The 17500-nt window shown below is 52.4% G+C and overlaps 1 protein-coding gene, 21 non-coding genes and 8 pseudogenes across 22 annotated transcripts in view; 29 read left to right on the top strand and 1 right to left on the bottom strand.

The window, feature by feature from the left end:
* LOC138219273 (5S ribosomal RNA) overlaps window positions 1–31 on the top strand; it is a 119-nt gene extending 88 nt beyond the window's left edge. Inside the window, exon 1 of the ribosomal RNA XR_011181592.1 lies at window positions 1–31. This exon is cut by the window's left edge and continues 88 nt beyond it. This is a non-coding gene — a ribosomal RNA (5S ribosomal RNA).
* Window positions 1–17500, top strand: part of LOC138242797 (zinc finger protein 271-like) — a 683123-nt gene that overhangs the window by 50097 nt on the left and 615526 nt on the right. The window lies entirely within an intron of this gene.
* LOC138242769 (zinc finger protein 271-like) overlaps window positions 1–17500 on the bottom strand; it is a 735173-nt pseudogene that overhangs the window by 501165 nt on the left and 216508 nt on the right.
* LOC138218075 (5S ribosomal RNA) lies at window positions 573–691 on the top strand (annotated as a pseudogene).
* LOC138219272 (5S ribosomal RNA) lies at window positions 1229–1347 on the top strand. Its single transcript, XR_011181591.1, has one exon. It is a non-coding gene; the product is annotated as a 5S ribosomal RNA (ribosomal RNA).
* Window positions 1885–2003, top strand: LOC138218354 (5S ribosomal RNA; annotated as a pseudogene).
* Window positions 2541–2659, top strand: LOC138217720 (5S ribosomal RNA). The gene has a single exon (XR_011181432.1). It is a non-coding gene; the product is annotated as a 5S ribosomal RNA (ribosomal RNA).
* Window positions 3193–3311, top strand: LOC138244759 (5S ribosomal RNA). The gene has a single exon (XR_011193374.1). It is a non-coding gene; the product is annotated as a 5S ribosomal RNA (ribosomal RNA).
* Window positions 3849–3967, top strand: LOC138218353 (5S ribosomal RNA; annotated as a pseudogene).
* LOC138217719 (5S ribosomal RNA) lies at window positions 4505–4623 on the top strand. The gene has a single exon (XR_011181431.1). It is a non-coding gene; the product is annotated as a 5S ribosomal RNA (ribosomal RNA).
* LOC138217718 (5S ribosomal RNA) lies at window positions 5157–5275 on the top strand. The gene has a single exon (XR_011181430.1). It is a non-coding gene; the product is annotated as a 5S ribosomal RNA (ribosomal RNA).
* Window positions 5809–5927, top strand: LOC138244839 (5S ribosomal RNA). Its single transcript, XR_011193454.1, has one exon. It is a non-coding gene; the product is annotated as a 5S ribosomal RNA (ribosomal RNA).
* On the top strand, window positions 6465–6583 carry LOC138218414 (5S ribosomal RNA; annotated as a pseudogene).
* On the top strand, window positions 7121–7239 carry LOC138219271 (5S ribosomal RNA). Its single transcript, XR_011181590.1, has one exon. It is a non-coding gene; the product is annotated as a 5S ribosomal RNA (ribosomal RNA).
* Window positions 7781–7899, top strand: LOC138217211 (5S ribosomal RNA). The gene has a single exon (XR_011180923.1). It is a non-coding gene; the product is annotated as a 5S ribosomal RNA (ribosomal RNA).
* LOC138218120 (5S ribosomal RNA) lies at window positions 8437–8555 on the top strand (annotated as a pseudogene).
* Window positions 9093–9211, top strand: LOC138245038 (5S ribosomal RNA). The gene has a single exon (XR_011193654.1). It is a non-coding gene; the product is annotated as a 5S ribosomal RNA (ribosomal RNA).
* Window positions 9613–9731, top strand: LOC138216749 (5S ribosomal RNA). Its single transcript, XR_011180461.1, has one exon. It is a non-coding gene; the product is annotated as a 5S ribosomal RNA (ribosomal RNA).
* On the top strand, window positions 10268–10386 carry LOC138219240 (5S ribosomal RNA). Its single transcript, XR_011181586.1, has one exon. It is a non-coding gene; the product is annotated as a 5S ribosomal RNA (ribosomal RNA).
* Window positions 10924–11042, top strand: LOC138218299 (5S ribosomal RNA; annotated as a pseudogene).
* Window positions 11580–11698, top strand: LOC138216534 (5S ribosomal RNA). The gene has a single exon (XR_011180246.1). It is a non-coding gene; the product is annotated as a 5S ribosomal RNA (ribosomal RNA).
* On the top strand, window positions 12236–12354 carry LOC138219268 (5S ribosomal RNA). Its single transcript, XR_011181589.1, has one exon. It is a non-coding gene; the product is annotated as a 5S ribosomal RNA (ribosomal RNA).
* On the top strand, window positions 12892–13010 carry LOC138216184 (5S ribosomal RNA). Its single transcript, XR_011179896.1, has one exon. It is a non-coding gene; the product is annotated as a 5S ribosomal RNA (ribosomal RNA).
* LOC138216173 (5S ribosomal RNA) lies at window positions 13548–13666 on the top strand. The gene has a single exon (XR_011179885.1). It is a non-coding gene; the product is annotated as a 5S ribosomal RNA (ribosomal RNA).
* On the top strand, window positions 14204–14322 carry LOC138216162 (5S ribosomal RNA). Its single transcript, XR_011179874.1, has one exon. It is a non-coding gene; the product is annotated as a 5S ribosomal RNA (ribosomal RNA).
* On the top strand, window positions 14859–14977 carry LOC138216533 (5S ribosomal RNA). The gene has a single exon (XR_011180245.1). It is a non-coding gene; the product is annotated as a 5S ribosomal RNA (ribosomal RNA).
* Window positions 15515–15633, top strand: LOC138216137 (5S ribosomal RNA). The gene has a single exon (XR_011179849.1). It is a non-coding gene; the product is annotated as a 5S ribosomal RNA (ribosomal RNA).
* On the top strand, window positions 16171–16289 carry LOC138219257 (5S ribosomal RNA). The gene has a single exon (XR_011181588.1). It is a non-coding gene; the product is annotated as a 5S ribosomal RNA (ribosomal RNA).
* LOC138219100 (5S ribosomal RNA) lies at window positions 16827–16935 on the top strand (annotated as a pseudogene).
* LOC138245096 (5S ribosomal RNA) overlaps window positions 17473–17500 on the top strand; it is a 119-nt gene continuing 91 nt past the window's right edge. The window contains exon 1 of the ribosomal RNA XR_011193711.1: window positions 17473–17500. This exon is cut by the window's right edge and continues 91 nt beyond it. This is a non-coding gene — a ribosomal RNA (5S ribosomal RNA).

Genomic DNA, 17500 nt, shown 5'->3' with positions numbered 1-17500 from the left:
GACCGCCTGGGAATACCAGGTGCTGTAAGCTTTTAAGCGCAGGAGGCGCCCTATCCCCGCTCGCTCGCTCGCTCATTCCCCTGTTCACACGTGCAGTGCGGCTTGTCCGTCTGTTTATTTGTCAGCTTTGGCGAGACACGGGTGCTTGTGTATTAGCGTGAGCGTTTTTTATTCTGATCAGGAACAGTTTAACAAGTCCGCAAAGGATCGAGGAAAGGTTTATCGCCAGCTGAAAAGAGACACAGCGCTTCGGCTGTGGAGACTTGTTCGGCTGGCGTTCGGAGAGTCGCGTTTTTCAGAATTGTATTGAGATCGTTTTCCACAGAGCTCAGATGTCAAAGCACAGCAGCAGCTCTCCACAGCGATCCTCTATAGCGCCCTTTCTCCCGCAGCTCCGTCCTCATTGGAAGGAAGCAAGAGTGAAAGGCTGAAGTGAAATAGAGCGGGGACGAAGGCAGTGAAGAGAGAGAACGTGGGAAGAAGAGAAAAACGCAAGGGAAAAAAAGCAGCGTCGTAAAAGAGGTGACGGAGCTGTCCTCTCAATAAGAAGGGTGCCAGCGAGCCTTGCTCTCGCTTACGGCCACACCACCTTGAGCATGCCTGATTTCGTCTGATCTCGGAAGCTGAACAGGGATGGGCCTGGTTAGTACTTGGATGGGAGACCGCCTGGGAATACCAGGTGCTGTAAGCTTTTAAGCGAAGGAGGCGCCCAATCCCCGCTCGCTCGCTCATTCCCCTGTTCACACGTGCAGTGCGGCTTGTCCGTCTGTTTATTTGTCAGCTTTGGCGAGACACGGGTGCTTGTGTATTAGCGTGAGCGCTTTTTATTCTGATCAGGAACAGTTTTACAAGTCCGCAAAGGATCGAAGAAAGGTTTATCGCCAGCTGAAAAGAGACACAGCGCTTCGGCTGTGGAGACTTGTTCGGCTGGCGTTCGGAGAGTCGCGTTTTTCAGAATTGTATTGAGATCGTTTTCCACAGAGCTCAGATGTTCAAGCACAGCAGCAGCTCTCCACAGCGATCCTCTATAGCGCCCTTTCTCCCGCAGCTCCGTTATCATTGGAAGGAAGCAAGAGTGAAAGGCTGAAGTGAAATAGAGCGGGGACGAAGGCAGTGAAGAGAGAGAACGTGGGAAGAAGAGAAAAACGCAAGGGAAAAAAAGCAGCGTCGTAAAAGAGGTGACGGAGCTGTCCTCTCAATAAGAAGGGTGCCAGCGAGCTTTGCTCTTGCTTACGGCCACACCCCCTTGAGCACGCCTGATCTCGTCTGATCTCGGAAGCTAAACAGGGATGGGCCTGGTTAGTACTTGGATGGGAGACCGCCTGGGAATACCAGGTGCTGTAAGCTTTTAAGCGCAGGAGGCGCCCTATCCCCGCTCGCTCGCTCATTCCCCTGTTCACACGTGCAGTGCGGCTTGTCCGTCTGTTTATTTGTCAGCTTTGGCGAGACACGGGTGCTTGTGTATTAGCGTGAGCGTTTTTTATTCTGATCAGGAACAGTTTTACAAGTCCGCAAAGGATCGAGGAAAGGTTTATCGCCAGCTGAAAAGAGACACAGCGCTTCGGCTGTGGAGACTTGTTCGGCTGGCGTTCGGAGAGTCGCGTTTTTCAGAATTGTATTGAGATCGTTTTCCACAGAGCTCAGATGTCAAAGCACAGCAGCAGCTCTCCACAGCGATCCTCTATAGCGCCCTTTCTCCCGCAGCTCCGTCCTCATTGGAAGGAAGCAAGAGTGAAAGTCTGAAGTGAAATAGAGCGGGGACGAAGGCAGTGAAGAGAGAGAACGTGGGAAGAAGAGAAAAACGCAAGGGAAAAAAAGCAGCGTCGTAAAAGAGGTGACGGAGCTGTCCTCTCAATAAGAAGGGTGCCAGCGAGCCTTGCTCTCGCTTATGGCCACACCCCCTTGAGCACGCCTGATCTCGTCTGATCTCGGAAGCTAAACAGGGATGGGCCTGGTTAGTACTTGGATGAGAGACTGCCTGGGAATACCAGGTGCTGTAAGCTTTTAAGCGCAGGAGGCGCCCTATCCCCGCTCGCTCGCTCATTCCCCTGTTCACACGTGCAGTGCGGCTTGTCCGTCTGTTTATTTGTCAGCTTTGGCTAGACACGGGTGCTTGTGTATTAGCGTGAGCGTTTTTTATTCTGATCAGGAACAGTTTTACAAGTCCGCAAAGGATCGAGGAAAGGTTTATCGCCAGCTGAAAAGAGACACAGCGCTTCGGCTGTGGAGACTTGTTCGGCTGGCGTTCGGAGAGTCGCGTTTTTCAGAATTGTATTGAGATCGTTTTCCACAGAGCTCAGATGTCAAAGCACAGCAGCAGCTCTCCACAGCGATCCTCTATAGCGCCCTTTCTCCCGCAGCTCCGTCCTCATTGGAAGGAAGCAAGAGTGAAAGGCTGAAGTGAAACAGAGCGGGGACGAAGGCAGTGAAGAGAGAGAACGTGGGAAGAAGAGAAAAACGCAAGGGAAGAAAAGCAGCGTCGTAAAAGAGGTGACGGAGCTGTCCTCTCAATAAGAAGTGTGCCAGCGAGCCTTGCTCTCGTTTATGGCCACACCCCCTTGAGCACGCCTGATCTCGTCTGATCTTGGAAGCTAAACAGGGATGGGCCTGGTTAGTACTTGGATGGGAGACCGCCTGGGAATACCAGGTGCTGTAAGCTTTTAAGCGCAGGAGGCGCCCTATCCCCGCTCGCTCGCTCATTCCCCTGTTCACACGTGCAGTGCGGCTTGTCCGTCTATTTGTCAGCTTTGGCGAGACACGGGTGCTTGTGTATTAGCGTGAGCGTTTTTTATTCTGATCAGGAACAGTTTTACAAGTCCGCAAAGGATCGAGGAAAGGTTTATCGCCAGCTGAAAAGAGACACAGCGCTTCGGCTGTGGAGACTTGTTCGGCTGGCGTTCGGAGAGTCGCGTTTTTCAGAATTGTATTGAGATCGTTTTCCACAGAGCTCAGATGTCAAAGCACAGCAGCAGCTCTCCACAGCGATCCTCTATAGCGCCCTTTCTCCCGCAGCTCCGTCCTCATTGGAAGGAAGCAAAAGTGAAAGGCTGAAGTGAAATAGAGCGGGGACGAAGGCAGTGAAGAGAGAGAACGTGGGAAGAAGAGAAAAACGCAAGGGAAAAAAAGCAGCGTCGTAAAAGAGGTGACAGAGCTGTCCTCTCAATAAGAAGGGTGCCAGCGAGCCTTGCTCTCGCTTATGGCCACACCCCCTTGAGCACGCCTGATCTCATCTGATCTCGGAAGCTAAACAGGGATGGGCCTGGTTAGTACTTGGATGGGAGACCGCCTGGGAATACCAGGTGCTGTAAGCTTTTAAGCGCAGGAGGCGCCCTATCCCCGCTCGCTCGCTCATTCCCCTGTTCACACGTGCAGTGCGGCTTGTCCGTTTGTTTATTTCTCAGCTTTGGCGAGACACGGGTGCTTGTGTATTAGCGTGAGCGTTTTTTATTCTGATCAGGAACAGTTTTACAAGTCCGCAAAGGATCGAGGAAAGGTTTATCGCCAGCTGAAAAGAGACACAGCGCTTCGGCTGTGGAGACTTGTTCGGCTGGCGTTCGGAGAGTCGCGTTTTTCAGAATTGTATTGAGATCGTTTTCCACAGAGCTCAGATGTCAAAGCACAGCAGCAGCTCTCCACAGCGATCCTCTATAGCGCCCTTTCTCCCGCAGCTCCGTCCTCATTGGAAGGAAGCAAGAGTGAAAGTCTGAAGTGAAATAGAGCGGGGACGAAGGCAGTGAAGAGAGAGAACGTGGGAAGAAGAGAAAAACGCAAGGGAAAAAAAGCAGCGTCGTAAAAGAGGTGACGGAGCTGTCCTCTCAATAAGAAGGGTGCCAGCGAGCCTTGCTCTCGCTTATGGCCACACCCCCTTGAGCACGCCTGATCTCGTCTGATCTCGGAAGCTAAACAGGGATGGGCCTGGTTAGTACTTGGATGAGAGACTGCCTGGGAATACCAGGTGCTGTAAGCTTTTAAGCGCAGGAGGCGCCCTATCCCCGCTCGCTCGCTCATTCCCCTGTTCACACGTGCAGTGCGGCTTGTCCGTCTGTTTATTTGTCAGCTTTGGCGAGACACGGGTGCTTGTGTATTAGCGTGAGCGTTTTTTATTCTGATCAGGAACAGTTTTACAAGTCCGCAAAGGATCGAGGAAAGGTTTATCGCCAGCTGAAAAGAGACACAGCGCTTCGGCTGTGGAGACTTGTTCGGCTGGCGTTCGGAGAGTCGCGTTTTTCAGAATTGTATTGAGATCGTTTTCCACAGAGCTCAGATGTCAAAGCACAGCAGCAGCTCTCCACAGCGATCCTCTATAGCGCCCTTTCTCCCGCAGCTCCGTCCTCATTGGAAGGAAGCAAGAGTGAAAGGCTGAAGTGAAACAGAGCGGGGACGAAGGCAGTGAAGAGAGAGAACGTGGGAAGAAGAGAAAAACGCAAGGGAAGAAAAGCAGCGTCGTAAAAGAGGTGACGGAGCTGTCCTCTCAATAAGAAGTGTGCCAGCGAGCCTTGCTCTCGTTTATGGCCACACCCCCTTGAGCACGCCTGATCTCGTCTGATCTTGGAAGCTAAACAGGGATGGGCCTGGTTAGTACTTGGATGGGAGACCGCCTGGGAATACCAGGTGCTGTAAGCTTTTAAGCGCAGGAGGCGCCCTATCCCCGCTCGCTCGCTCATTCCCCTGTTCACACGTGCAGTGCGGCTTGTCCGTCTATTTGTCAGCTTTGGCGAGACACGGGTGCTTGTGTATTAGCGTGAGCGTTTTTTATTCTGATCAGGAACAGTTTTACAAGTCCGCAAAGGATCGAGGAAAGGTTTATCGCCAGCTGAAAAGAGACACAGCGCTTCGGCTGTGGAGACTTGTTCGGCTGGCGTTCGGAGAGTCGCGTTTTTCAGAATTGTATTGAGATCGTTTTCCACAGAGCTCAGATGTCAAAGCACAGCAGCAGCTCTCCACAGCGATCCTCTATAGCGCCCTTTCTCCCGCAGCTCCGTCCTCATTGGAAGGAAGCAAGAGTGAAAGGCTGAAGTGAAACAGAGCGGGGACGAAGGCAGTGAAGAGAGAGAACGTGGGAAGAAGAGAAAAACGCAAGGGAAGAAAAGCAGCGTCGTAAAAGAGGTGACGGAGCTGTCCTCTCAATAAGAAGTGTGCCAGCGAGCCTTGCTCTCGTTTATGGCCACACCCCCTTGAGCACGCCTGATCTCGTCTGATCTTGGAAGCTAAACAGGGATGGGCCTGGTTAGTACTTGGATGGGAGACCGCCTGGGAATACCAGGTGCTGTAAGCTTTTAAGCGCAGGAGGCGCCCTATCCCCGCTCGCTCGCTCATTCCCCTGTTCACACGTGCAGTGCGGCTTGTCCGTCTATTTGTCAGCTTTGGCGAGACACGGGTGCTTGTGTATTAGCGTGAGCGTTTTTTATTCTGATCAGGAACAGTTTTACAAGTCCGCAAAGGATCGAGGAAAGGTTTATCGCCAGCTGAAAAGAGACACAGCGCTTCGGCTGTGGAGACTTGTTCGGCTGGCGTTCGGAGAGTCGCGTTTTTCAGAATTGTATTGAGATCGTTTTCCACAGAGCTCAGATGTCAAAGCACAGCAGCAGCTCTCCACAGCGATCCTCTATAGCGCCCTTTCTCCCGCAGCTCCGTCCTCATTGGAAGGAAGCAAAAGTGAAAGGCTGAAGTGAAATAGAGCGGGGACGAAGGCAGTGAAGAGAGAGAACGTGGGAAGAAGAGAAAAACGCAAGGGAAAAAAAGCAGCGTCGTAAAAGAGGTGACGGAGCTGTCCTCTCAATAAGAAGGGTGCCAGCGAGCCTTGCTCTCGCTTATGGCCACACCCCCTTGAGCACGCCTGATCTCATCTGATCTCGGAAGCTAAACAGGGATGGGCCTGGATAGTACTTGGATGGGAGACCGCCTGGGAATACCAGGTGCTGTAAGCTTTTAAGCGCAGGAGGCGCCCTATCCCCGCTCGCTCGCTCATTCCCCTGTTCACACGTGCAGTGCGGCTTGTCCGTCTGTTTATTTCTCAGCTTTGGCGAGACACGGGTGCTTGTGTATTAGCGTGAGCGTTTTTTATTCTGATCAGGAACAGTTTAACAAGTCCGCAAAGAATCGAGGAAAGGTTTATCGCCAGCTGAAAAGAGACACAGCGCTTCGGATGTGGAGACTTGTTCGGCTGGCGTTCGGAGAGTCGCGTTTTTCAGAATTGTATTGAGATCGTTTTCCACAGAGCTCAGATGTCAAAGCACAGCAGCAGCTCTCCACAGCGATCCTCTATAGCCCCCTTTCTCCCGCAGCTCCGTCCTCATTGGAAGGAAGCAAGAGTGAAAGGCTGAAGTGAAATAGAGCGGGGACGAAGGCAGTGAAGAGAGAGAACGTGGGAAGAAGAGAAAAACGCAAGGGAAAAAGAGCAGCGTCGTAAAAGAGGTGACGGAGCTGTCCTCTCAATAAGAAGGGTGCCAGCGAGCCTTGCTCTCGCTTACGGCCACAACCCCTTGAGCACGCCTGATTTCGTCTGATCTCGGAAGCTAAACAGGGATGGGCCTGGTTAGTACTTGGATGGGAGACCGCCTGGGAATATCAGGTGCTGTAAGCTTTTAAGCGCAGGAGGCGCCCTATCCCCGCTCGCTCGCTCATTCCCCTGTTCACACGTGCAGTGCGGCTTGTCCGTCTGTTTATTTGTCAGCTTTGGCGAGACGCGGGTGCTTGTGTATTAGCGTGAGCGTTTTTTATTCTGATCATGAACAGTTTTACAAGTCCGCAAAGGATCGAGGAAAGGTTTATCGCCAGCTGAAAAGAGACACAGCGCTTCGGCTGTGGAGACTTGTTCGGCTGGCGTTCGGAGAGTCGCGTTTTTCAGAATTGTATTGAGATCGTTTTCCACAGAGCTCAGATGTCAAAGCACAGCAGCAGCTCTCCACAGCGATCCTCTATAGCGCCCTTTCTCCCGCAGCTCCGTCCTCATTGGAAGGAAGCAAGAGTGAAAGGCTGAAGTGAAATAGAGCGGGGACGAAGGCAGTGAAGAGAGAGAACGTGGGAAGAAGAGAAAAACGCAAGGGAAAAAAAGCAGCGTCGTAAAAGAGGTGACGGAGCTGTCCTCTCAATAAGAAGGGTGCCAGCGAGCCTTGCTCTCGCTTACGGCCACACCCCCTTGAGCACGCCTGATCTCGTCTGATCTCGGAAGCTAAACAGGGATGGGCCTGGTTAGTACTTGGATGGGAGACCGCCTGGGAATACCAGGTGCTGTAAGCTTTTAAGCGCAGGAGGCGCCCTATCCCCGCTCGCTCGCTCGCTCATTCCCCTGTTCACACGTGCAGTGCGGCTTGTCCGTCTGTTTATTTGTCAGCTTTGGCGAGACACGGGTGCTTGTGTATTAGCGTGAGCGTTTTTTATTCTGATCAGGAACAGTTTAACAAGTCCGCAAAGGATCGAGGAAAGGTTTATCGCCAGCTGAAAAGAGACACAGCGCTTCGGCTGTGGAGACTTGTTCGGCTGGCGTTCGGAGAGTCGCGTTTTTCAGAATTGTATTGAGATCGTTTTCCACAGAGCTCAGATGTCAAAGCACAGCAGCAGCTCTCCACAGCGATCCTCTATAGCGCCCTTTCTCCCGCAGCTCCGTCCTCATTGGAAGGAAGCAAGAGTGAAAGGCTGAAGTGAAATAGAGCGGGGACGAAGGCAGTGAAGAGAGAGAACGTGGGAAGAAGAGAAAAACGCAAGGGAAAAAAAGCAGCGTCGTAAAAGAGGTGACGGAGCTGTCCTCTCAATAAGAAGGGTGCCAGCGAGCCTTGCTCTCGCTTACGGCTACACCACCTTGAGCATGCCTGATTTCGTCTGATCTCGGAAGCTAAACAGGGATGGGCCTGGTTAGTACTTGGATGGGAGACCGCCTGGGAATACCAGGTGCTGTAAGCTTTTAAGCGAAGGAGGCGCCCAATCCCCGCTCGCTCGCTCATTCCCCTGTTCACACGTGCAGTGCGGCTTGTCCGTCTGTTTATTTGTCAGCTTTGGCGAGACACGGGTGCTTGTGTATTAGCGTGAGCGCTTTTTATTCTGATCAGGAACAGTTTTACAAGTCCGCAAAGGATCGAAGAAAGGTTTATCGCCAGCTGAAAAGAGACACAGCGCTTCGGCTGTGGAGACTTGTTCGGCTGGCGTTCGGAGAGTCGCGTTTTTCAGAATTGTATTGAGATCGTTTTCCACAGAGCTCAGATGTTCAAGCACAGCAGCAGCTCTCCACAGCGATCCTCTATAGCGCCCTTTCTCCCGCAGCTCCGTTATCATTGGAAGGAAGCAAGAGTGAAAGGCTGAAGTGAAATAGAGCGGGGACGAAGGCAGTGAAGAGAGAGAACGTGGGAAGAAGAGAAAAACGCAAGGGAAAAAAAGCAATTTCGTAAAAGAGGTGACGGAGCTGTCCTCTCAATAAGAAGGGTGCCAGCGAGCCTTGCTCTTGGATACGGCCACACCCCCTTGAGCACGCTTGATCTCGTCTGATCTCGGAAGCTAAACAGGGATGGGCCTGGTTAGTACTTGGATGGGAGACCGCCTGGGAATACCAGGTGCTGTAAGCCTTTAAGCGCAGGAGGCGCCCTATCCCCGCTCGCTCGCTCATTCCCCTGTTCACACGTGCAGTGCGGCTTGTCCGTCTGTTTATTTGTCAGCTTTGGCGAGACACGGGTGCTTGTGTATTAGCGTGAGCGTTTTTTATTCTGATCAGGAACAGTTTTACAAGTCCGCAAAGGATCGAAGAAAGGTTTATCGCCAGCTGAAAAGAGACACAGCGCTTCGGCTGTGGAGACTTGTTCGGCTGGCGTTCGGAGAGTCGCGTTTTTCAGAATTGTATTGAGATCGTTTTCCACAGAGCTCAGATTTCAAAGCACAGCAGCAGCTCTCCACAGCGATCCTCTATAGCGCCCTTTCTCCCGCAGCTCCGTCCTCATTGGAAGGAAGCAAGAGTGAAAGGCTGAAGTGAAATAGAGCGGGGACGAAGGCAGTGAAGAGAGAGAACGTGGGAAGAAGAGAAAAACGCAAGGGAAAAAGAGCAGCGTCATAAAAGAGGTGACGGAGCTGTCCTCTCAATAAGAAGGGTGCCAGCGAGCCTTGCTCTCGCTTACGGCCACACCCCCTTGAGCACGCCTGATCTCGTCTGATCTCGGAAGCTAAACAGGGATGGGCCTGGTTAGTACTTGGATGGGAGACCGCCTGGGAGTACCAGGTGCTGTAAGCTTTTAAGCGCAGGAGGCGCCCTATCCCCGCTCGCTCGCTCATTCCCCTGTTCACACGTGCAGTGCGGCTTGTCCGTCTGTTTATTTGTCAGCTTTGGCGAGACACGGGTGCTTGTGTATTAGCGTGAGCGTTTTTTATTCTGATCAGGAACAGTTTTACAAGATGTCAAAGCACAGCAGCAGCTCTCCACAGCGATCCTCTATAGCGCCCTTCCTCCCGCAGCTCCGTCCTCATTGGAAGGAAGCAAGAGTGAAAGGCTGAAGTGAAATAGAGCGGGGACGAAGGCAGTGAAGAGAGAGAACGTGGGAAGAAGAGAAAAACGCAAGGGAAAAAAAGCAGCGTCGTAAAAGAGGTGACGGAGCTGTCCTCTCAATAAGAAGGGTGCCAGCGAGCTTTGCTCTCGCTTATGGCCACACCCCCTTGAGCACGCCTGATCTCGTCTGATCTCGGAAGCTAAACAGGGATGGGCTTGGTTAGTACTTGGATGGGAGACCGCCTGGGAATACCAGGTGCTGTAAGCTTTTAAGCGCAGGAGGCGCCCTATCCCCGCTCGCTCGCTCATTCCCCTGTTCACACGTGCAGTGCGGCTTGTCCGTCTGTTTATTTGTCAGCTTTGGTGAGACACGGGTGCTTGTGTATTAGCGTGAGCGTTTTTATTCTGATCAGGAACAGTTTTACAAGTCCGCAAAGGATCGAGGAAAGGTTTATCGCCAGCTGAAAAGAGACACAGCGCTTCGGCTGTGGAGACTTGTTCGGCTGGCGTTCGGAGAGTCGCGTTTTTCAGAATTGTATTGAGATCGTTTTCCACAGAGCTCAGATGTCAAAGCACAGCAGCAGCTCTCCACAGCGGTCCTCTATAGCGCCCTTTCTCCCGCAGCTCCGTCCTCATTGGAAGGAAGCAAAAGTGAAAGGCTGAAGTGAAATAGAGCGGGGACGAAGGCAGTGAAGAGAGAGAACGTGGGAAGAAGAGAAAAACGCAAGGGAAAAAAAGCAGCGTCGTAAAAGAGGTGACGGAGCTGTCCTCTCAATAAGAAGGGTGCCAGCGAGCCTTGCTCTCGCTTACGGCCACACCCCCTTGAGCACGCCCGATCTCGTCTGATCTCGGAAGCTAAACAGGGATGGGCCTGGTTAGTACTTGGATGGGAGACCGCCTGGGAATACCAGGTGCTGTAAGCTTTTAAGCGCAGGAGGCGCCCTATCCCCGCTCGCTCGCTCATTCCCCTGTTCACACGTGCAGTGCGGCTTGTCCGTCTGTTTATTTGTCAGCTTTGGCGAGACACGGGTGCTTGTGTATTAGCGTGAGCGTTTTTTATTCTGATCAGGAACAGTTTTACAAGTCCGCAAAGGATCGAGGAAAGGTTTATCGCCAGCTGAAAAGAGACACAGCGCTTCGGCTGTGGAGACTTGTTCGGCTGGCGTTCGGAGAGTCGCGTTTTTCAGAATTGTATTGAGATCGTTTTCCACAGAGCTCAGATGTCAAAGCACAGCAGCAGCTCTCCACAGCGATCCTCTATAGCGCCCTTTCTCCCGCAGCTCCGTCCTCATTGGAAGGAAGCAAGAGTGAAAGGCTGAAGTGAAATAGAGCGGGGACGAAGGCAGTGAAGAGAGAGAACGTGGGAAGAAGAGAAAAACGCAAGGGAAAAAAAGCAGCGTCGTAAAAGAGGTGACGGAGCTGTCCTCTCAATAAGAAGGGTGCCAGCGAGCCTTGCTCTCGCTTACGGCCACACCCCCTTGAGCACGCCTGATCTCGTCTGATCTCGGAAGCTAAACAGGGATGGGCCTGGTTAGTACTTGGATTGGAGACTGCCTGGAAATACCAGGTGCTGTAAGCTTTTAAGCGCAGGAGGCGCCCTATCCCCGCTCGCTCGCTCATTCCCCTGTTCACACGTGCAGTGCGGCTTGTCCGTCTGTTTATTTGTCAGCTTTGGCGAGACACGGGTGCTTGTGTATTAGCGTGAGCGTTTTTTATTCTGATCAGGAACAGTTTTACAAGTCCGCAAAGGATCGAAGAAAGGTTTATCGCCAGCTGAAAAGAGACACAGCGCTTCGGCTGTGGAGACATGTTCGGCTGGCGTTCGGAGAGTCGCGTTTTTCAGAATTGTATTGAGATCGTTTTCCACAGAGCTCAGATGTCAAAGCACAGCAGCAGCTCTCCACAGCGATCCTCTATAGCGCCCTTTCTCCCGCAGCTCCGTCCTCATTGGAAGGAAGCAAGAGTGAAAGGCTGAAGTGAAATAGAGCGGGGACGAAGGCAGTGAAGAGAGAGAACGTGGGAAGAAGAGAAAAACGCAAGGGAAAAAGAGCAGCGTCGTAAAAGAGGTGACGGAGCTGTCCTCTCAATAAGAAGGGTGCCAGCGAGCCTTGCTCTCGCTTACGGCCACACCCCCTTGAGCACGCCTGATCTCGTCTGATCTCAGAATCTAAACAGGGATGGGCCTGGTTAGTACTTGGATGGGAGACCGCCTGGGAATACCAGGTGCTGTAAGCTTTTAAGCGCAGGAGGCGCCCTATCCCCGCTCGCTCGCTCATTCCCCTGTTCACACGTGCAGTGCGGCTTGTCCGTCTGTTTATTTGTCAGCTTTGGCGAGACACGGGTGCTTGTGTATTAGCGTGAGCGTTTTTTATTCTGATCAGGAACAGTTTTACAAGTCCGCAAAGGATCGAGGAAAGGTTTATCGCCAGCTGAAAAGAGACACAGCGCTTCGGCTGTGGAGACTTGTTCGGCTGGCGTTCGGAGAGTCGCGTTTTTCAGAATTGTATTGAGATCGTTTTCCACAGAGCTCAGATGTCAAAGCACAGCAGCAGCTCTCCACAGCGATCCTCTATAGCGCCCTTTCTCCCGCAGCTCCGTCCTCATTGGAAGGAAGCAAGAGTGAAAGGCTGAAGTGAAATAGAGCGGGGACGAAGGCAGTGAAGAGAGAGAACGTGGGAAGAAGAGAAAAACGCAAGGGAAAAAAAGCAGCGTCGTAAAAGAGGTGACGGAGCTGTCCTCTCAATAAGAAGGGTGCCAGCGAGCTTTGGTCTCGCTTACGGCCACACCCCCTTGAGCACGCCTGATCTCGTCTGATCTCGGAAGCTAAACAGGGATGGGCCTGGTTAGTACTTGGATGGGAGACCGCCTGGGAATACCAGGTGCTGTAAGCTTTTAAGCGCAGGAGGCGCCCTATCCCCGCTCGCTCGCTCATTCCCCTGTTCACACGTGCAGTGCGGCTTGTCCGTCTGTTTATTTGTCAGCTTTGGCGAGACACGGGTGCTTGTGTATTAGCGTGAGCGTTTTTTATTCTGATCAGGAACAGTTTTACAAGTCCGCAAAGGATCGAGGAAAGGTTTATCGCCAGCTGAAAAGAGACACAGCGCTTCGGCTGTGGAGACTTGTTCGGCTGGCGTTCGGAGAGTCGCGTTTTTCAGAATTGTATTGAGATCGTTTTCCACAGAGCTCAGATGTCAAAGCACAGCAGCAGCTCTCCACAGCGATCCTCTATAGCGCCCTTTCTCCCGCAGCTCCGTCCTCATTGGAAGGAAGCAAGAGTGAAAGGCTGAAGTGAAATAGAGCGGGGACGAAGGCAGTGAAGAGAGAGAACGTGGGAAGAAGAGAAAAACGCAAGGGAAAAAAAGCAGCGTCGTAAAAGAGGTGACGGAGCTGTCCTCTCAATAAGAAGGGTGCCAGCGAGCCTTGCTCTCGCTTACGGCCACACCCCCTTGAGCACGCCTGATCTCATCTGATCTCGGAAGCTAAACAGGGATGGGCCTGGTTAGTACTTGGATGGGAGACCGCCTGGGAATACCAGGTGCTGTAAGCTTTTAAGCGCAGGAGGCGCCCTATCCCCGCTCGCTCGCTCATTCCCCTGTTCACACGTGCAGTGCGGCTTGTCAGTCTGTTTATTTGTCAGCTTTGGCGAGACACGGGTGCTTGTGTATTAGCGTGAGCGTTTTTTATTCTGATCAGGAACAGTTTTACAAGTCCGCAAAGGATCGAGGAAAGGTTTATCGCCAGCTGAAAAGAGACACAGCGCTTCGGCTGTGGAGACTTGTTCGGCTGGCGTTCGGAGAGTCGCGTTTTTCAGAATTGTATTGAGATCGTTTTCCACAGAGCTCAGATGTCAAAGCACAGCAGCAGCTCTTCACAGCGATCCTCTATAGCCCCCTTTCTCCCGCAGCTCCGTCCTCATTGGAAGGAAGCAAGAGTGAAAGGCTGAAGTGAAATAGAGCGGGGACGAAGGCAGTGAAGAGAGAGAACGTGGGAAGAAGAGAAAAACGCAAGGGAAAAAAAGCAGCGTCGTAAAAGAGGTGACGGAGCTGTCCTCTCAATAAGAAGGGTGCCAGCGAGCCTTGCTCTCGCTTACGGCCACACCCCCTTGAGCACGCCTGATCTCATCTGATCTCGGAAGCTAAACAGGGATGGGCCTGGTTAGTACTTGGATGGGAGACCGCCTGGGAATACCAGGTGCTGTAAGCTTTTAAGCGCAGGAGGCGCCCTATCCCCGCTCGCTCGCTCATTCCCCTGTTCACACGTGCAGTGCGGCTTGTCCGTCTGTTTATTTGTCAGCTTTGGCGAGACACGGGTGCTTGTGTATTAGCGTGAGCGTTTTTTATTCTGATCAGGAACAGTTTTACAAGTCCGCAAAGGATCGAGGAAAGGTTTATCGCCAGCTGAAAAGAGACACAGCGCTTCGGCTGTGGAGACTTGTTCGGCTGGCGTTCGGAGAGTCGCGTTTTTCAGAATTGTATTGAGATCGTTTTCCACAGAGCTCAGATGTCAAAGCACAGCAGCAGCTCTCCACAGCGATCCTCTATAGCGCCCTTTCTCCCGCAGCTCCGTCCTCATTGGAAGGAAGCAAGAGTGAAAGGCTGAAGTGAAATTGAGCGGGGACGAAGGCAGTGAAGAGAGAGAACGTGGGAAGAAGAGAAAAACGCAAGGGAAAAAAAGCAGCGTCGTAAAAGAGGTGACGGAGCTGTCCTCTCAATAAGAAGGGTGCCAGCGAGCCTTGCTCTCGCTTACGGCCACACCCCCTTGAGCACGCCTGATCTCATCTGATCTCGGAAGCTAAACAGGGATGGGCCTGGTTAGTACTTGGATGGGAGACCGCCTGGGAATACCAGGTGCTGTAAGCTTTTAAGCGCAGGAGGCGCCCTATCCCCGCTCGCTCGCTCATTCCCCTGTTCACACGTGCAGTGCGGCTTGTCCGTCTCTTTATTTGTCAGCTTTGGCGAGACACGGGTGCTTGTGTATTAGCGTGAGCGTTTTTTATTCTGATCAGGAACAGTTTTACAAGTCCGCAAAGGATCGAGGAAAGGTTTATCGCCAGCTGAAAAGAGACACAGCGCTTCGGCTGTGGAGACTTGTTCGGCTGGCGTTCGGAGAGTCGCGTTTTTCAGAATTGTTTTGAGATCGTTTTCCACAGAGCTCAGATGTGAAAGCACAGCAGCAGCTCTCCACAGCGATCCTCTATAGCGCCCTTTCTCCCGCAGCTCCGTCCTCATTGGAAGGAAGCAAGAGTGAAAGGCTGAAGTGAAATAGAGCGGGGACGAAGGCAGTGAAGAGAGAGAACGTGGAAAGAAGAGAAAAACGCAAGGGAAAAAAGCAGCGTCGTAAAAGAGGTGACGGAGCTGTCCTCTCAATAAGAAGGGTGCCAGCGAGCCTTGCTCTCGCTTACGGCCACACCCCCTTGAGCACGCCTGATCTCGTCTGATCTCAGAATCTAAACAGGGATGGGCCTGGTTAGTACTTGGATGGGAGACCGCCTGGGAATACCAGGTGCTGTAAGCTTTTAAGCGCAGGAGGCGCCCTATCCCCGCTCGCTCGCTCATTCCCCTGTTCACACGTGCAGTGCGGCTTGTCCGTCTGTTTATTTGTCAGCTTTGGCGAGACACGGGTGCTTGTGTATTAGCGTGAGCGTTTTTTATTCTGATCAGGAACAGTTTTACAAGTCCGCAAAGGATCGAGGAAAGGTTTATCGCCAGCTGAAAAGAGACACAGCGCTTCGGCTGTGGAGACTTGTTCGGCTGGCGTTCGGAGAGTCGCGTTTTTCAGAATTGTATTGAGATCGTTTTCCACAGAGCTCAGATGTCAAAGCACAGCAGCAGCTCTCCACAGCGATCCTCTATAGCGCCCTTTCTCCCGCAGCTCCGTCCTCATTGGAAGGAAGCAAGAGTGAAAGGCTGAAGTGAAATAGAGCGGGGACGAAGGCAGTGAAGAGAGAGAACGTGGGAAGAAGAGAAAAACGCAAGGGAAAAAAAGCAGCGTCGTAAAAGAGGTGACGGAGCTGTCCTCTCAATAAGAAGGGTGCCAGCGAGCCTTGCTCTCGCTTATGGCCACACCCCCTTGAGCACGCCTGATCTCGTCTGATCTCGGAAGCTAAACAGGGATGGGCCTGGTTAGTACTTGGATGGGAGACCGCTTGGGAATACCAGGTGCTGTAAGCTTTTAAGCGCAGGAGGCGCCCTATCCCCGCTCGCTCGCTCATTCCCCTGTTCACACGTGCAGTGCGGCTTGTCCGTCTGTTTATTTGTCAGCTTTGGCGAGACACGGGTGCTTGTGTATTAGCGTGAGCGTTTTTTATTCTGATCAGGAACAGTTTTACAAGTCCGCAAAGGATCGAGGAAAGGTTTATCGCCAGCTGAAAAGAGACACAGCGCTTCGGCTGTGGAGACTTGTTCTGCTGGCGTTCGGAGAGTCGCGTTTTTCAGAATTGTATTGAGATCGTTTTCCACAGAGCTCAGATGTCAAAGCACAGCAGCAGCTCTCCACAGCGATCATCTATAGCGCCCTTTCTCCCGCAGCTCCGTCCTCATTGGAAGGAAGCAAGAGTGAAAGGCTGAAGTGAAATAGAGCGGGGACGAAGGCAGTGAAGAGAGAGAACGTGGGAAGAAGAGAAAAACGCAAGGGAAAAAAAGCAGCGTCGTAAAAGAGGTGACGGAGCTGTCCTCTCAATAAGAAGGGTGCCAGCGAGCCTTGCTCTGGCTTACGGCCACACCCCCTTGAGCACGCCTGATCTCGTCTGATCTCGGAAGCTAAACAGGGATGGGCCTGGTTAGTACTTGGATGGGAGACCGCCTGGGAATACCAGGTGCTGTAAGCTTTTAAGCGCAGGAGGCACCCTATCCCCGCTCGCTCGCTCATTCCCCTGTTCACACGTGCAGTGCGGCTTGTCCGTCTGTTTATTTGTCAGCTTTGGCGAGACACGGGTGCTTGTGTATTAGCGTGAGCGTTTTTTATTCTGATCATGAACAGTTTAACAAGTCCGCAAAGGATCGAGGAAAGGTTTATCGCCAGCTGAAAAGAGACACAGCGCTTCGGCTGTGGAGACTTGTTCGGCTGGCGTTCGGAGAGTCGCGTTTTTCAGAATTGTATTGAGATCGTTTTCCACAGAGCTCAGATGTCAAAGCACAGCAGCAGCTCTCCACAGCGATCCTCTATAGCGCCCTTTCTCCCGCAGCTCCGTCCTCATTGGAAGGAAGCAAGAGGGAAAGGCTGAAGTGAAATAGAGCGGGGACGAAGGCAGTGAAGAGAGAGAACGTGGGAAGAAGAGAAAAACGCAAGGGAAAAAAAGCAGCGTCGTAAAAGAGGTGACGGAGCTGTCCTCTCAATAAGAAGGGTGCCAGCGACCCTTGCTCTCGCTTACGGCCACACCCCCTTGAGCATGTCTGATCTCGGAAGCTAAACAGGGATGGGCCTGGTTAGTACTTGGATGGGAGACCGCCTGGGAATACCAGGTGCTGTAAGCCTTTAAGCGCAGGAGGCGCCCTATCCCCGCTCGCTCGCTCATTCCCCTGTTCACACGTGCAGTGCGGCTTGTCCGTCTGTTTATTTGTCAGCTTTGGCGAGACACGGGTGCTTGTGTATTAGCGTGAGCGTTTTTTATTCTGATCAGGAACAGTTTTACAAGTCCGCAAAGGATCGAGGAAAGGTTTATCGCCAGCTGAAAAGAGACACAGCGCTTCGGCTGTGGAGACTTGTTCGGCTGGCGTTCGGAGAGTCGCGTTTTTCAGAATTGTATTGAGATCGTTTTCCACAGAGCTCAGATGTCAAAGCACAGCAGCAGCTCTCCACAGCGATCCTCTATAGCGCCCTTTCTCCCGCAGCTCCGTCCTCATTGGAAGGAAGCAAGAGTGAAAGGCTGAAGTGAAATAGAGCGGGGACGAAGGCAGTGAAGAGAGAGAACGTGGGAAGAAGAGAAAAACGCAAGGGAAAAAAAGCAGCGTCGTAAAAGAGGTGACGGAGCTGTCCTCTCAATAAGAAGTGTGCCAGCGAGCCTTGCTCTCGCTTATGGCCACACCCCCTTGAGCACGC

Source organism: Lepisosteus oculatus, chromosome 14, assembly GCF_040954835.1.
Source record: "Lepisosteus oculatus isolate fLepOcu1 chromosome 14, fLepOcu1.hap2, whole genome shotgun sequence".
NCBI classification, from domain to species: Eukaryota; Metazoa; Chordata; class Actinopteri; order Semionotiformes; family Lepisosteidae; genus Lepisosteus; species Lepisosteus oculatus.
Note: the sequence above shows the minus strand (reverse complement) of the source record. Positions and strands in the feature narration are given on the sequence as shown.